This window comes from Triticum aestivum, chromosome 1B, assembly GCF_018294505.1.
Source record: "Triticum aestivum cultivar Chinese Spring chromosome 1B, IWGSC CS RefSeq v2.1, whole genome shotgun sequence".
Lineage (NCBI taxonomy): Eukaryota > Viridiplantae > Streptophyta > Magnoliopsida > Poales > Poaceae > Triticum > Triticum aestivum.
In genome coordinates, this window is record NC_057795.1 from 47,770,303 (window position 1) to 47,788,798 (window position 18,496).

Below are 18,496 nucleotides of genomic sequence, written 5' to 3' on the forward strand. Positions count from 1 at the left end.
CTCCTTCGAAGTATCAGGGTTTCATATGGAAACTCATCTGTTACAAAGGGATTTCAATTTTTTTTGAACTTATTTGAACCCCCTTGTTTTTCTATGTTCAAAATGCACCATTCAAAGCCACATCATCAATTTACAACCCTTTTTGACTTCATTTGTTATTTTTCATGCATTTACTGATTATTTTGAGCTATAAGACCATGGAATTGAAAAGCATTTGAAATGAACTCTGAAAAGGTTCCAAGTTGGCATGGTATCATCATTTCACCCACATAGCATGTGCAAGAAAGTAGAGAGGCTTACGGCAAAAACTGGATGCACTTCATGTACAAAACGGACAATCTCTTTCGAAGTATCAGGGTTTCATACGGAAACTGGTCTGTTACAAAGGGATTTCAAATTTTTTGAACTTATTTGAACTCCCTTGTTTTTCTGTGTTCAAAATGCACCATTCAAAGCTGTAAGACCATGAAGTTGAAAAGCATTTGAAATGAACTCTAGAACCAAAGTACATACATAGTTCTCCAGAGCATTAAAACCAAAGTACATACATAGTTCTCACTGAACAACATATAGCTCCCCAGAGCATCTAATTAAACCATACATCGAAATTATGTAAAACATTTCAATGCAAAAACAAGTGCGATCATTACCGCAACCAAGGTAACAACTGATCCAACTGCTTAATGATTCCAAGCCTCGGTATGAATGGCATATTTTCTAATCTTTTTAATCTTCAACCGCATTGCTTCCATCTTGATCTTGTGATCATCGACGATATCCGCAACATGCAACTCCAATATCATCTTCTCCTCCTCAATTTTTCTTTTCCTTCAAGTAATTGTTTTCTTCTTCAACTAAATTTAACCTCTCGACAATAGGGTCGGTTGGAATTTCCGGTTCATCAACCTCCTAGATAAATAAAATCTATGTCACATTGGTCGGCATAATTGTCATAAACAATAAATGAACCAAATAGTTATGAAAATATAATATATACCACATCTGAATCATAGACAGGACGAGGGCCGACGGGGGCGGATACCAAAACCATCGCACTATATAATAACAAGGAATAATAAAAGTAAGAAAATTAGACAAGTATATATCTGAAGTCAGAATTTTTTCTTTCAGAAAGAAGATAAGAACAAGAGGCTCCCACGGTGGTGCCGGCGACGAGATCAGCGCGGGCGATCGATGGCAGTGAAGATGGGGCGGGGACGGGGCGTGACGGACCGCTAAATCTAGACAAATCTCATTGAAAATGGAGCTCGGGGGTCGAGTTTCGAGAGGAGAAAGCTTAACTAGTGTGGCTCGGGCATTTCATCGAACACCTCATTTGTATAGGAGGTGAACTAGAGCACCCAAATGCCCTCCCCTCGCCGGCTTGAAAAAAACAGAGCACTATGGAGTGCTCTGCCGCTGCGGTGGGTATATGTAGGCAAGTTATTTGTCCCGGTTCGTGGCATGAACCGGGACTAAAGCCACCCCTTTTGTCCCGGTTCAAGCCATGAACCGGGACCAATGGTTGTGGGCCAGCAGCGAGGACCATTGGTCCCGGTTCATGGCTCGAACCGGGACAAATGGTTCCACATGAACCGGGACCAATGCCCATGAGGCCCGGGCCGGCCCCCGGGCTCATGAACTGGGTCTAATACCCCCCATTGGTCCTGGTTCTTGAAGAACTAGGACTAATGGGCTGGCCAGGACCGAACGGTAGCCCTGTTTTCTACTAGTGCCTGCTCCGCCAGCTGTGTGGCCAGCCGGTCATGCTCCTCGGCCAGCCTGTCGCACTCTGCCTCCTTGGCACGCAACACAGTGTTGGCTTCGCCCAGCTGCTGCTGCAGGACGGCATTGGCCTCTGCAAAAATAAAAGAAGAAAAAGATGTCAACAATCCACAAAGAAGAAATGCAGTTGTCGGGGAGATCCGGCCCGACTGCTCAGCAGTCGGCCCGAATCTCAGGGACTACAGCCCGCCGGTGCACCAGCACCCCCCCCCCGTAGAGAAAGAAAACAAAGACTTACTCCTTCTTTCTGAGAAGTTGGAGGCCTGCTGGGCCACCTCTCGGACGGTGGAGTTGAAGGTGGCCGCGCGGAGGTTATGATAATCCCGCAACAAGGATAACAGACAAAGTTAGTACTCAGAGCTTGCAAATTGAAGTTCCGAGCCGCCTGATCAGCAGCCGGCCCGAAACTTGGGGACTACACCCAGTGGGTGTGCTTGTGCGCCCCCACCGAGAAATACAAGGACCAAACACGAAGAAGCAAGAAGCGCACCCGAATGGCTGCTGGCGAATCCAGGAACGCCTCGATGCACCTCTTGAGCGTGTCGGCCTCAGCTCGGAGTTTGGCCTGGACGTCAAGGATCGCCTGGTTCAGGGTTCCCGTCCCGCCTCCATGCACCCAGCCGGTGGGTGCAGCGCTGGTCGCCTCGGTATCCGGGACTAACGAGCTTGTGGCACCGATTTCCAGAGGTCGTGGCGCTAAGGCCACCTTCGTGAGGTGACGGCGCGTGGGCGTGTGGGCCTCAGGAGTCGGGCCCGTCACCACCTCGTTTCCGGCTGGTGGCGCCGGCGGGGCGGCTGGCTGCTCATCTCGCGCCCCTCCAGATGGTGGTAGCGGAGGCGGAGGCACGACCATGTCCGGCATAACGACATCGCCGCCTTCCCTCTCCAGGGTCGTCTGCTCGTCACTGGTTCCCCCAGTTGGCGTCGTGAACTCTGGCAGGGGCAGCGCGGAGTTCAAGGGAGCAACAAATAGCGGCTCCTGGCGGCGCACGTTCTCCTCAAGCCTCCTCTTCGCCGCGACGTCAGCTTCAGCCTCCAGCAGCTTCTTCAGCGCAGAGGCCGCCACCCTTTCTACTTCCGCCTTTTCTAGGTGGGTGGCTTCCTACTCTCCTACGCCTCTTGGAGGTCAGCGGCCGTATCGACTCACCGGGTGGTAGCAAAGGTCTCCGCCGACCCAATGACAGAGGCGGCGGTTGACCTCTCAAGGGAGAGCGGAGCCCTAAGTCAAGAAAAATGCAGCAATAAAGCTTAGACAGAATCAGCAAGAAAGGAAATGCACGAGAACAGATACTCACGCTGACACCATGGGAGGTGCCTTCGGGAGCTTCTGAAACTTGGCCACCTTCGCCACGGCCTCCTTTTTCCTGGTCACGGCGGTCGGGTTCTTGGCCTTCTTCGGCACGCTGTCGAACAAGATGGCGCCTTGCTTTTTCTTACGCGAGCCACCTCGAGCCGTCGGCTCGGCAGAGGGGCCCGCGCCCACTCTGCTGGCGCCCCGTGTGGGGCGTGGCTCATCTTCCTCCTCATCATCGTCGGGACAAGTTTCGATGCCGCCCCCTTCTTTGGAGCCGCCTGCTCCGTCATCGCCGCCTACAGCGTCGTCCTCCAAGCGGCCGCCCCCAGGTCAGGGTCATCCACGTCGCTTACCTCCCAGTCCGGTTGGTAGTCTCCACCTGGCCCCACGATGGCGCCATCGCCGGAGACATGTAGATCTACGTCCAAAGATCGACTATTCAAGACCAAGGCAAAACTAAAAAGAGAGACTTGAAGAACTTACAGTAGGCGGTGGATTGGCGTGGGAGTATGGCCGTTTGCCAAACCGCCAAGATCCCTCCGACAGCTTGAGGTCGGTGATCTCATTCACCAGGCGGGCCACTTCGGCAGACGGCATGGCCCTTGTGCATGTCTGACTTGGGTCGCGGTGCTCGCTCAACCGACAGATCAGATGAGGCCGGCCTTGGAGTGGGAGAACCCGGCGCTCGACGAAGACGACCAGCAAGTCAGAAGCCATGAGGCCCTCCACCTTTGTCAGCACTCGAAGCCGGTTGATGGCGGCGGTGGTGCGGCCGACACGGGCTTCGGCTTGTAGCCCCAGTTGGCTCGAGGTTCAGCCGGAGGGCTGGCTTTGTAGGGCGGTAGGTTGATGAAGTCGACTGTCGGGTCGACGTTCTCCACATAGAGATATGATTTCTTCCACAGGTTCACTGGCTGTGACAGCTTGATGACGGGGAAGGCGTTCTTCACTGACGGTCAGCGCACCGCGACAAAGGCACCACACTGGGCCGCCTTCTCCATGGCAGAGGTGCCCAGTTTGGTGTAGAAGAAGGCTCCCCACAACTCGATGGTGGGGAGAATGCCGAGGTAGCCCTCGCATGCCATGACGAAGGCGGATAGCAGCGTCATGGTGTTGGGCGTCAGGTGATGCGGCTGGAGATGGTAGAACTCCATGAAGGAGCGGAAGAACTGGCTCGCCGGCAGGCCAAAGCCGTGGAGGAAGTGCGAGTGGAAGACAACCCGCTCGTTCCTTGCGGCGCCGGTGAGATTTCCTTCTCCGGCGGCACGCACACTTTGACAAAGTCTGCGCCGGGCAATCGACGCATGGCCCGGAGGAAGGTGAGGTGGTCGTCGATCACCAGTGAGCCGTCCCAGTCTCCTCCTTCTCGCGCGCCATGGATTCCAGGCGAGACCAAGCGGGAAGCTTGGGGCGAAGGGGGGCTGGCGGTGGCGAGCTATGGCGGTGCTTCGGCGGAGCGCAGAGACGCGGTAGCAGCAGGGAAGGAAGAAGGAGAAAATGGCGATGGGATGGGAGGGCGCGCGTGCTCCGCCGCTCCCCCTCCTCCCCCAACTTATAGCCCTCGGGCTGCGAAGCCGAGGGGACGAGGCGTGGGATCATGGGCTTAACTACGCCCACAACCTCATGACCCCGCGATTATTTGGCAGAGTTACTACGTAGTAACTCCTCTTGGAATCGCAACCGTTCGCCCTGGCCACAGTGAATCCGCCCACGCGCCGAGGCCCGGCGGTGGCGGGCCCGGTTCACCATCACGTCCCATCGTGAGCGTGGGTTGGCAGGACTGGCCCGGCTGGCAGGCGCCATGTGGCGTATCTATAGTGGGCGGCCGGCCTGGAGGCTTACCCGGCACGCCACCTGTTTCCTGCCTTGGTGCTTCCAAATTATCAAACGAACCCGCCTGGTTACGTCGGCTCTTGGTAGCCGGCACGCCAGGAGGCGGCCCACGCCTTTGGCAAAAACCTAGTGAGGAAGGAAACTGTTGAGGCTCCCCAACTTATCAGCTGCGGTGCCTCACCAGCTTCGGGGACTACTGTCGGAGTAATGGGCCACGGGTAGCCCAACCCGAGCCCCTGAGCCTTTCAAGACACTGGCCCTGCGGCGCCCTACGATCCTATAGAATGAGGTGCCGCCTTCTGGTAGTCGGCTGGCTCATACGGCCGGCTAACAGAAGACGGCCAAGTACCAGAAGACGACACCAAGACGGGCCAACTCCTAGTTGGCGGCCTCCGGAGAGGCCGGCTCCTGGCAGGCGGCCCCGGCGCCCTCAGAGTCTACGCCACCCTATTAAGAAGACAAGACAGGGTGAGGCTATAGTGTAACCCATCACCCCCGTATCCCGGGCTTGGCGTGGCCACAGTGCCTCGTACAGGCGGAGATCTCCGCATGATGCGGGACTGTTGCCACTCCACCCTTGACGTCACCCTTGACAGGAGGGGCATGCTCCCATGATGGCCTGTTGGTACGGCCTGCAGGCGGCGGTTCCTACCAGGCAGCCAGGGCCCAGAGGGCGGCGTAGCCTAGCCAGTCAGACCCAAGGTAATCCAGCTTCTGGGAGACGGTCAAGCCCTCCCTCGGGGCCCGTGCACCATTAACCAGACGAGACATGGTGAGGCTACAGTGATCACCCACTAGACGACGGGACTGTAGCCACGCCCTTCCCCCGACTAAGCATGCATCATTAGCCTTGCGGCTACAGTAACCAGCTAACTAGACCCGCCAGCTGCGGAGGCGGCATGTCGACTCCGTACCAGACCAGGCAGTGGGCCCCAGTAGCCGGCGAAGAAGCCGGCGACCAGAGACGTTGACAGTTGGGCCCTACACCCGGCCAAATTACCAATGTACCCCTGGGGGTAGCCCTATATAAACCCCCCAGGGCACCCATGCAAAGGGTTCCGAACCAGATAGAACTAGACTCATACATAGAGGGAGAAGAGAGCAAGCCCTGCCTCCTTCTACCTCTAGCATACAACTCGAGGAGCACCATTGTATTCACTAGTGCCTTAGTGATCATGCAGAGACCCCGCAGAGCAGGAGTAGGGGTGTTATCTCCTAGAAGAGACCCAAACCTGGGTAAAGTACGCCAGCATTCGTGTCTACGCCTCATCCCGCTTCCGAGCACCGGCGACGTTCTACTCGCTCCCACCATGATAAGCCATCCTTTGTCATATGTCGCACCCAACCCCCGACAGTAGTCATTAAATACCTAAAGCTCTTGTCTGATTTCATTATCTTAATTATCGATGCAACACCGCGCGACGGATAGGGCCTGTGTTAGGATAACTGATTCTTGATGCAGGACTCGTGTCGGTCAAGATGTTATTTGGACACATCCCCCACTTTGGTTCGTAACAAGTACATCTCGATGGGTGACTTCCAGTGCACAACTAAGATCATATTTGGTCCAATACAAATACATGGTTGTAAGCATTACTACCTCATACAGGTACATCTTTTTATTATAAGTGTTTGAATCACTATTTGCTTGATTGATCCGGTCAAAAGCTGGAATTGATCCTGTAATATAAGCTTGAGACCATCGCTTCAAGGGAATCTTCCTCTCATGGGTTCAATAACCGAAGGTCACCTGTGGGGAAATAGGTTTGGGATACTCTTTTTTGTTCCATTACCTAATCATTAAAAGGAGGTATCAGCAAGCGCATTCTAAAAGGGTCGAAACCTTCGTATATATATGTGTTGTTGCAGTTGAGAGGGAGGGGTCAAAATCGTACTTAACTTGTCTCCGTAGTTAAGCAGGAGTGGTGCAAATAATATAAAATTGTATCCTATTTATCTAGGAGAAACGAGCATAAATGTATTATGCGATCATGCGTACCAGCACTAAAGTACCGGATCCTCTCATAACTCCAAAGTTATGCGTGATTGGATGAAAGTAGTATGAGAATGGGTGTTTGCTAAAAGAACTTGATATTCTCGCGACAACATAGTTTGCCATGAAAAACATACATTTTATCGTACCATCCCAGAGAACATCTGCACAATTACATTTCTCATTAAATATTTACAGTTGCCCCAGATGGGATATAAATGCCGAAATGTGCAAATCAACCATCCGAGCCACTGATAATATACCGTTGAGGATAAAATTCCCAAATTACATACAATCACCACGTCAACGCCCCCAATATGACAACAGCAAAATATAGTATGTATATCACCGAATATAGCCCCCTAAGCTATGATCACATTGGCTAACACTTTTGCTGCGTCTGTGAAACATAGACATCGCATCAACCTATTGGTATGCCTTTCTTCAGTTTTGCTCTTATTCCCACTCACCTCCCAGCATACAATAGACCTTCGTACCAGCCAACTCCTATCTTTCAGCATCATCGCGCAGGAGGATAACAAACCAACCTCAGATACCGAGATTCACTGCTTCACCGGGCGAGCATTGGGTAGCCCACGTCCAGAATTTTAGTCATCATGTGTTCAACATTCTTGAAGTAGCGAGAGAAACATTCTGGTCCATCTTCGTTCTTGAAGACCGCACACACAAGCTCGTTCCAGGTATCAGGAACTCCAGGCAAGCACCAATGGCTGCAATCCTGTCTGCACAGGGGACAGGCCCTGAAGGGCATGTGTATACTGACAAGTGACCATCTTTTTGTTGCGTCGTCATCTGTGTCACGTTCAAATAGCTAACCCAAGGAGCTTGGGTCTGATGTTGCTCCCAAGAACATCATGGACAGGTTGAACCTTGTTAGCCCATTGCTCCAGCAATTTAACCCGTGTTGCATCAGGAAGAGATCCAAGTGGTAACTTCTCCCACTCTTCCTGTCGCCACCTTCGAGGAAAACTTGGACTAGTCTAGTTAAGGATCGGTCAGTTTATCCATGTATTGTTAATTTGATTTGTAAAATAAGAATGAGAGAAATTACTGCAGTGTACAGCATAGAAGTCAGGAGGCCACCATTTATTTGCTTTTCAAGAGCCTATACAAGATACAAGAAGCAACACTTTCCAACAAAAGGCCAACCCGTATTATCATACATTCGGTAACATTCACCTCTTGAATTATGCACAAGGCATATCATATGTGTATCTCTCCCGCACATGATTCATGTCATCATGTGTGCCCACGCGCAAATCTTCAATGTCTCTTTGCAATCTTCTCCCATCGTCCATCATCAGTTTGTGAACCAAAATTGTATGACCATGTGTTGTCGTTTTGATATGTTGTTTCTTATGACTGTGTTGCTAAAGTTGATATGTTGCAAACATGGGTATTTTATTCTTACGTGAGGGTATGATGGCTCGTATCCACATTAGTATTTCCCCAAAGAGGAAGGGATGATGTAGTACAGCTTCGGTAGGTACACTACAAAAAAAAGACACATCCGTGACATTTTGGGCCGAGCGAAAAATTTTTCTGTCATACATATGACACTTCTATGACGATAATTGTGACAAAACCCGGTATCATCATAGATGTGGTGGGCTCCTACTTCTATGACAAAAAATCGTGACAGAAAATGGGCTTTTCGTCCTGGGTGGGCCGGACACGCAGCTGCATGACATTCTTTGGGCCGTCCATGATGGAAAAAACCGTGGTAGAAGCGAGGGGGAGGAAAATTTCGGGGAGTTACCGGTTACAGTGGGAGGTAGGGGGCCGAGCGATGCGCGTTTCTCTCGTACACGTAAGCACGTGTGTGTAGGGCGTTGGCTCTAACTGAACCCGAGCGAGGTGTTGGGCTCTAACTGAACCCGTGCAATTGCACTGCAGGCTACGCGTTACTGAACCCGAGCGATCGATCGATGGCTATTAACTGAACCCGATGGAGCGATTCCTTCGCTGCTGCTGCTAACTGAAGCCGATCGATTGGATGAACAGTGAGTGTTGCGGGGGGGGTGGATGAACAGTGAGCGGTGGCGTTGCCTCTGGATGAACAGGACCCCGTGGTGTGGAGGGCTGGATGAACAGTAGACGGTGGAGGGGTGGCCATTGAGGGGTGGTTGAACAGGACCCCGTGGTGTGGAGGGCTGGATGAACAGTAGACGGTGGAGGGCTACATGAGCAGTAGATGGTGGAGGGGTGGTTGAACAGTATTCGGTGGAGTAGCGCGCGGTGGAGGCTGGATGAACATGAGCCCGTGGAGGCTGGAGGAGGTCGACGGTAGCCCGTGGAGGCTGGAGGAGGTCGACTGTGGAGATGAACAGTATCCCGTGGAGTCCCGTTTTGCAGTACGCCACACCCCTCCTGATGAATAGGACCCCCATTTCGACCGTAGCGCTCCATCACAAGTCTGTTTCATCCGTTTTGCGGTACGCCACACCCCTCCCGATCAACAGGACCCTTGTTTCGACCGTAGGAGGTCCATTTCCTCCGTTTTGCGGTACGCCACACCCCTCCCGATCAACAGGACCCCCGTTTCGACCGTAGGAGGTCCGTTTCCTCCATTTTGAGGTACGCCACACCCCTCCCGATCAACAGGACCCCGTTCCGAACGTGACCGGTCGAACACAAGGCCGTTTCCTCTGTTCTGCGGTACGTCAGGCCTCGTTTCCATCGCCTGTTCCGTCCAAGCCGGTTGGCTCCCACGCGTTCCCTTGCCTCCCGATGAACACGACGCATTCCGTTGCCTCCCCATGAACACGACGCATTCCGTTGCCTCCCCATGAACACGACGACGACTCTGTTTCTTTGTTCCGACCCAGCCATGTACGTATGCGCGAGTAGGTGTTCGAGACCCTACCCGTATGTACGTACATGGACGTATTTTTTTTCTTGCACCCTCGCCGCTGTACGTACGTGTACATGCTATGTGCGCGCCTCTACTACGACACGTGCGCGCCTCTACTACGACACGTGCGCGCCTCTACATCGACCAGTATGTACGTACACGTTCGCGACCAGAATGACAACGCTATGTACGCTTCGACCAGGACTGTCAGGCACTTCCTTGCCTGCAAAGATGTAGCTGGTGGGTCCCAGCAGTCAGGGGGGCGAATCGTTTTTTTTCTGCCCGGACGCACTTCCTTGCGTGCAAAGATGTAGCTGGTGGGTCCTAGCAGTCAGGGGGGTGAATTGTTTTTTTTTTTGCCCGGACGCACTTCCTTGCATGCGAAGATGTAGCTGGTGGGTCCCAGCAGTCAGGGGGGAATCATTTTTTTTCAGACGCACTTCCTTGCGTGCGAAGGTGTAGCTGGTGGTTCCCAGCTGTCAGGGGGGAAATGTTTTTTTCGTGAAATACGGTGGCCCGTCCAGTGGGTCCCCGCTGTCAGGTGGAGGAATAATTATTTTGCACGTAATAAGGAGGCACTTCCTTGCTGCGGCCGTGGACCCATCTGTTAGCCTCTCCATGCACAGTACTCTTCCGATGGAAGTCGGTCGTTGACCATATTGACCACGCCGCGCCGAGAGCACCACGGCGGTGGACGACAACGAGGCCTAGGAAGGGGACGACACGGAGGCAGGGAAGACTCGGCAATTGTTTCCCACGCGGAGGGGAGTATGACTGTACGAGGGTTTACTGGTTCGTCTGCCGTTGCCGGAGAATAACAGCAGGTGTGGGTGAGTAGAGGGATGGCTAGGCCAGCGATGGGAGTACGGTGGAGCGGTGAGGCCTACGCGGCAGCACAGCCGGCCACGGGGAGGAGGGAGCAGGCAGTCCCGCTGGCGCTTGTTTGAGCGGCTGGAGCAGGAAGAGCGGAGATTGAAGAAGCACGACGGCCGTTGGATGGACATCCAACCGTCACTGCTTATGTGTCAACCTTTTTTTTAGGAAAGCATCGGATCTGTGGAAAACAGCATACAGCCCATCTGCCATTATTTTTAATAATTTACAGCCCATTTGCTAATTCTTAAGGTTTTTTTTTGGAGCCCATATTCTTTTTGTTAGCATTACAACCTATATTGTGGCCACGGTTAAAAAATTATACGAAATTTTGCATATTTCGGTGCAGTCCGAACTGTTTTTAATCCCAAAATTTCGACTCACATTCAAACTGATTTTAAAAATAAATGTATATCAATATAAAATCCAAAAAATTCTCCACGCATAAAAATTAATGTAATTTAAAATCTTGAAATGAAATAAAAATTGAAACTAATTGCCGGTTTGATGTGTTTCAAAATTGTACAGCCCATTTCTCATTACTGATGGGCCATTTTCTCGGCCAGCCGAATGAAAGCTCTCCTAGTCTTGAAAGATTTACAGCCCAACAGGCCTGACAAAGCGACTTACTTGGCAAATCACAAAAAAACTGTGCTGTGGCCGTGGACCCAGTTGTCAGCCTCTCCACGTACAGTACTCTTCCGATGGAAGTCGTTCCTTGACCGTGTTGACCATGCCGCGCGGAGAGCACCACGGCGGTCGACGACGACGAGGCCTAGGAAGGGTACGACGCGGACCTGGGGAAGAGGCGGCAGTGGAAGCTCGCGCGGAGGGAGTATGAGGGTTCACTGGTTTGGCTGCGGTGTGAGGCTGCCGTCGCCGCAGGGCCTGGCTAGCGGTGGGAATAGTAGGGGGCGGTGAGGCCTACGCGGCAGCACATCCGGCCACGGGAAGCAGGAGCATGCAGCACGATCGGTGCTGCTTTGGGCGGCTGGAGCAAGAAGACCAGAGGTTGAAGAAGCACTACGGTCGTTGGATGGACATCGTACGGTCACTGGAGCTAGAATCGTTTATATTGACTAAGTTGACAAAGCCCTCCGTCCCTGTCAACTTAGTAGGCCCACAAGTCAGCCTCCCAAAAACGTGGGTCCCAGCTAGCAGGGGGGTATTCATTTTTTTGTGTGTAATAAGGAGGCACTTCCGGTGGGTCCGAGCTGACAGCAGGGGGAACATTTTTTTCGCAAAATACGGTGGCCCGTTGGGTGGGTCCCAGCAGTCAGGGGCAAACGTTTTTTTCACGAAATACTGGTGGCCCGTCCGGTGGGTCCCTGCTGCCAGGTGGAGGAATAATTATTTTCCGCGTAATCAGGAGGCACTTCCTTGCGACTGTCGTGGACCCAGCTGTCAGCCTCTTCACGTACAGTATTCTTCCGATGGAATTCGGTCATTGACCACATTGACCACGCCGCGCCGAGAGCACCACGGCGGTTGACGATGGCTAGGCCTAGGAAGGGAACGACGCGGAGCCGGGGAAGACGCGGCAGTGGATGCCCACGCGGAGAGGAGTACGAGGGTTCACTGGTTCGGCTGCGCTGCCGTCGCCGCAGAATAACAGGGGGTGTGGGTGAGTGGAGTGGAGGGATGGCCTGGCCAACGGTGGGACTAGTATGGAGGCGGTGAGGCCTCCGCGGAAGCACAGCCGGCCACGGGAGGCAGGAGCAGGCGGCATGACCGGCGCTGCTTTGGGCGGCTGGAGCAAGAAGACCAGAGGTTGAAGAAGCACTACGGCCGTTGGATGGACATCGTACGGTCAGTCGAGCTAGAATTGTGCATATTGACTAAGTTGACAAAGCCCTTCGTCCTCGTCAACTTAGTAGGCCCCGTCAACTTAGTGGACACCGTATGAGGAGTATTCCTTTTTTGGGCATAATAAGGAGGCACTTCCTTGCGTGCGAAGATATAGCTGGTGGGTCCGAGCTGTCAACGGCGGTAACGTTTTTTTCACGAAATACAGAGGCTCTTTTAGTGGGTCCCAGATGTCAGGTGGAGGAATCATTATTCTGCGCGTAATAAGGAGGCATTTCCTTGCGTGCGGCCGTGGACCCAGGTGTCAGCCTCTCCACATACAGTCCACTTCAGATGCATGTCGGTCGTTGACCATGTTGACCAAGCCACGCCGAGAGCACCAGGGCGGTGGACGACGGCGAGGCCTAGGAAGGGAACGACACGGAGGCAGGGAAGACTCGGCAGTTGTTTCCCACGCGGAGGGGAGTACGACTATACGAGGGTTTACTGGTTCGTCTGTCGTCGCCGGAGAATAACAGCAGGTGTGGTACTGTGGGTGAGTAGAGGGATGGCTAGGCCCGCGATGGGAGTACGGTGGGGCAGTGAGGCCTGCGCGGCAGCATAGCCAGCCGCGTGGAGGAGGGAGCAGGCAATCATGTCGGCGCTTGTTTGAGTGGCTGCAGCGGGAAGAGCAGAGATAGAAGAAGCACGACGGCCGTTGATTGGACATCCAACAATATACAGGCCATCTGTGGAAAGCCTCAAATCTGTCAAAAACGGCATACAACCCATCTGCCATTATTTCAAATAGTTTACAGCCCATTTGCTAATTCTTACGGGTTTTTTTGGAGCCCATATTCTTTTTGTTAGCATTACAGCCCATATTGTGGCCACGGTTAAAAAATTATACGAAATTTTGCATATGTCGGTGCGGTCTGAACTGTTTTTAATCCCGAAATTTCGAGTCACATTCAGACTGATTTTAAAAATAAATGTATATCAATATAAAATCCAATAAATTGTTCACGCATAAAAATCAATGCAATTTAAAATCTCGAAATGAAAAAAAGATATTTGAAACTAATTGCCGGTTTGATGTGTTTTAAAAATGTACAGCCCTTTTCTCATTACTGATAGGCCATTTTCTTGGCCAGCCGAATGAAGCTCTCCTCATCTTGAAAGATTTGCAGCCCAACAAGCCTGATAAAGCGACTTACTTGACAAATCACAAAAGAAAACTGGGCTAGCCATTTTCAGAAAGAAAAAAAACTACTGGGCTGGTCTGTGGTAAACATAAAAGAAAAGGCTGTCTAGACAGGCCAGAGTGTCCCTTACAGCCTAGTTGACACCCTACTTCTGTCTCAAAAACAAATTAGATAAATGCCACTCCAATTATGGCGATTCATAAAAATGCCACTGCAATTTCCAAACTTTGAAAAATGCCATTGCAGTTTGCAAACTTTGAAAAACGCCACTCCAGACTTCGAAAAATGCCACTAGAAATGGCATGAAATGGCATTTTTCAAAGTTTGGAAATTGCAGTGGTATTTCTCAGAGGCATTTATCAAATTAACCCAAAACAAAAATAAATGGGCGAGCTGCTGGGTCCCTGGTGTCAGCCGCTCGTTGTGCAATTCTCTCGTTTATTGACTATGTTGACAATGGCATGGGACCCAGATGTTAGAAATCCACTAGGAGGAGCCATTTTTTTATTGGCTTGAAATAAGGAGGCACTTGCTTGCGTACTGCCATGACCTTGGCGGGTCCCTGCTGTCATCCTCTCCACGTACAATCATCTCCTGATTGTGTATGCGTCAACTTGCTAGGCCCACAAGTCAGCCTCTAAACCCGTGGAGGACAAATACAACCCATTTAAAAAATAACAGCCCATTCCATACGTTCAAACGGAAAGTTCAACATTCAGAGCAAAGTAACAGGTCTGATCCACATATAGAGTACTGAACTTCCATGTTGACAACCATCATAGCCAAGTTAACTATCTACTCCCACTAGACAAGTACTAACTTACTCTTAGCTAACTAGACGATGCCGGCCGCCATCTGTGGTACACGCTAAATGCCAGCACCGGTGTCCTGTGCCTCGCCTCGGACTTGCCAGAGGTGCGATAGGGCACGTTGCTCGCGCGCGGTGGCCCTTTCCATGCCGGCGTGGTCCACTGAAGCTTCGGCTTCCAAGCGGGAAACCCACTTGACGAGCTGGTAGTAAAAATCGGCGGCGTGAACGCGTGCGTACCCGACAGCCTCTAGGGCTATTTGCCGGGCGCCGACCTCCATGTAGTCGGCCCAGTTGCGGGCGCTCTACTCGCAACTCAGAGCGTTGGTGCGCTGCTGCTCCATGTCCCACTGGCGGTGCAAATCGGCGATATGCTGCTCCTCCGCCAGGCGGGCGTGCTCCAACAACTCCTGCTTCTCCGCCATGCGGTCGCGCTCCAACAACTCCTCGATCTATGCATTGCCATCTAAAGACAGATAGAATGCCTCCTCCCTCCGTCTGCCTTCCGGTGAAAAACCGAACACTAGTTCCAGCGGTGACCGCCTCCGGCGTCGCCTACCGCGGACGGGCGGGGGCATGGCGGATGTGGCGAGCGACGTCGGCTGGTGGGGGCTTATGAGGATATGGCGAGTTGGGTCACAGTGGCACCGGAGAAGGCCGGGAAACAGTACTTATAGGGGGAAGGTAGCGCGACGGTCATCGGAATTAATGCATAATGGCTTAGCGCGCCAGCTTGCCGTGGAAAACTAGGGAAACTAAAATTATGACTGTGCCGTCCCGTCCTATCTGGGTCGCACGCCGGCATGGGGGTCAAACAAGTGCACTCGAATCATCTCCCTCCTTGTCAATAATGATTCCACGGATTTAAAAAGCCCATAACAATTAAAGCGTATATTTTTTCGCATCAGTTAGCTGCCTTAATTATGGTCGGCTGCATGCAGGCACTCAAAATCGCTCGCAGGCAGTACACGAAGAAGCATGCAATGAGTCGCAGCCGAGGGCACACATGCAGCCACTTAAATCGCTGGAATTAATTAGGCTTAAACTTCTGCATGCCGTTAATTATTGCCATGCCTTGGTCTTGCTGCTTTGCTCATGGGACTAATAAACCCGGATGGAGGGAGTACCTTGGTTGGTGAGATGTTTGAATTAAGCCCTGCAAACCGGAAAGGAGGTACTAGTACGTGTGTGATCCGCTATTTATTCATGTAGGATCGAGTAGGTCATTTCTTGAATTGAGCCCTGCAAACCGGAAAGGAGGTAGTACGTGCGTGATCCGCTATTTATTCGTGTAGGATCGATAGTGTAGCTTGTCAGTTTCTTCAGAGGTAGGCATTTTTATCCGTGTAGGATCGATAGTGTAGCTTGTCAGTTTCTTTAGAGGTAGGCATTTTTATTCAAAAAACTGCCACTTCGCATCTTGCATCGCAAATAAAACTGCCAGGAGTGCATTTGTAGGCTAGCTAGTGATCGATCAGTAACTTGTAAACACTGAGCAAACAAGAATAAGTAACTATTAATGCATCTCAATGATTCACAGATCATATACAAATATTCAGCTCCAAAAGCAAAGATCAGCCACTTCGGATCTTGCGTCGCAACTAAAACTAACTAGTAGTACGATTCCCATACATAAGATCAACATGTTAATGCATCTCAATGATTCACAGATCATATACAAATATGTAGCTCCAAAAGCAAAGATCTAGAAAAAACATCTGTTCTTCCTACTAACATGGATGCTTCTATTGGCCAACATTCAGTACAGACTGAAAGACAAATTTGTTTGTGAAGTCTACAATTCCTCTTGCAAACGTAAGTGGTTTCACCAACAGCTGGAACCATGAGAATGAACCACACATGATGGAGGAACATCCACTGCAATATGATTTGGTCTTCTCTCGATCACACCGCGAGACTATTTTCGGAATACAAACTTTAACTTAGGCAAAATGATGCCCATTGTATAATCAGACCAAAGCAATGAAGCACCAACTGTTGGCCAGTAAATAGTACAGTACTACTTTTCTGCAGTCCATGAAGTGACTATCCAATCTTTGTGTCTATTTTCAAATGGCACTGCATACAGTGACTATACTATTCTCAGTTCAACCAAAATTGCGGACACTTTGTTTGTTTGCCAAATAGCAACGGGCAGACATCTCTATATGCACAAATATCAAGCAGCTAGTAAACATACCAAGCAGCTAGCAAACCACTAGTATTACTATCTAATGACAGTACAAAAAGAGTAGCAAGATAGTAGCAAACCATGTACCTTCGTAATGAACAGCTCATAGTGCCACCAATTGGATATAAAGGTTTGGAAAAAAAAGATGCTCCTAATGTTGAACCAGTTGGACTTTTTGTGCAGCTCCACTAAAATCGAGCATCCTTGTTTGCATAGATATTGAAAGTGTGATTACTATAAAAGTGGCACTAGTTGAAGCATAGACTCACAAATATAAGCATTCCAATTTCTTAATGGGAAAAGGTAGCAAGACTCTTTCTAACGACCTGTTTGAAGGAATAAATAAAGCAACAGCGGCTGATGTCAGGAAGGCATACATAGTTTTTTCTGAAAAACTGAGCCATTCCTGACCTTTCCTCTTCTTTTAAGCAAATTTTGTGCAGTTCTACTAAAATAAAATGCCATCACCGCCTTGACAATTCAGTGACACTGTACAAAAGGAAATGACTTAACATCACATCATGATGTCAGGTATGTAGTCGATAGGCATTAGAGACAAACATACAGACCTCCTCCGATAACATAATGAACATTAATTTTTAACAAAGGTGTGACTAGCTTTACCGGGATAATTTGAGTGAACTCTACACCATTCAAATACTCCAAATATACACTAATCCAGTGGCTAGTGCAATAGTAGAGTAGTTAGTTTATTACAGGGTACAGTACAATGGTTTTACTGAACAGATTTCAATAAACTCTAGCACTGGAAGGTTTCTATAAGAATTAACAATACAAAATGTAAAGGTAACAAGTTTCAGCATTGGTATACTAGTGGCATTAGACAAAATGTAAAGGTAACAATACATCCACAATCAACAGCTAACCCTGAAATAATCCAGTGACATTAAATGGCATTGCTTAAATTTATCGGTGGCATTAGACTGAGAGCGGCATTAGTTAAATGTGGCTTCACTTTAGCAGTAGCATTGCTTGACTTGACTGCTGGCTTTATACTAACAGCAAAAAAGTGGCAATAAGAGCATGGGAGGCCCATTCGGACAGTGGGCACACCAGTACGATGTACCTCCACGAACACAGAGTGGTGAGGGAGGTATGGTTGCCCAGAGCAACAAATATCCAGGCAGCATATGTGGATTACGTCCCATTTTTGTTCTCTTTAGCCACCTTTTTTCTATGTGAGGACAACAAACCGATCGACATGGTCATTCTCTATTGCGTTGTCATGCCTTTCTACCCTTCTTCAACCAAGAGACACGAGACTCCTTCCTTAGCTACTGATTTTCCCCTTTTCAACCTAGATGCGGGTTCGATGCCTACTCTCTTGGACAGTACAGTCTCCCTTCCTTTCCTTATTCAACCCAGACATGGATTAGTCTGCATGAAGTAGGGTTTCCTTTAATAGTGCAAATTATGGTTTTCATCTGCGTGGCGAGCAGAGCAGAGGATAGAAAATTGGGAAGGTTGTGGAGTGGAAAAAGATCCACATGCAACGACGTGACAGATGGGGCAATAGAACAAGGGTATGGTTCGAAAAGAGGTAGCATACCTGAGGGTTGGCGGGAAGTGGCTTCGCTCATGGTCGTCGTCCTCTGCACACACTACGGCAGCGAGCTTGGGGATGGAGGCCATCCAGCACAGGCGCTAGGCCTGAGAGGACGGCCTTGTCGCCAGTGTGTGACCTCGCTCGCCGACGACGAGTGCGTCAACGCTGCACGTCCTTTTCTTCCCCGGCGGATCTGTGACCACCGTTGAGGAGCGAGAGAGGAGCCATCTTTTTTAGATCTGGAGAGAGGGTGGTCGTGTGAGAAGCAAGTGGGCAGCCCTTGGCAA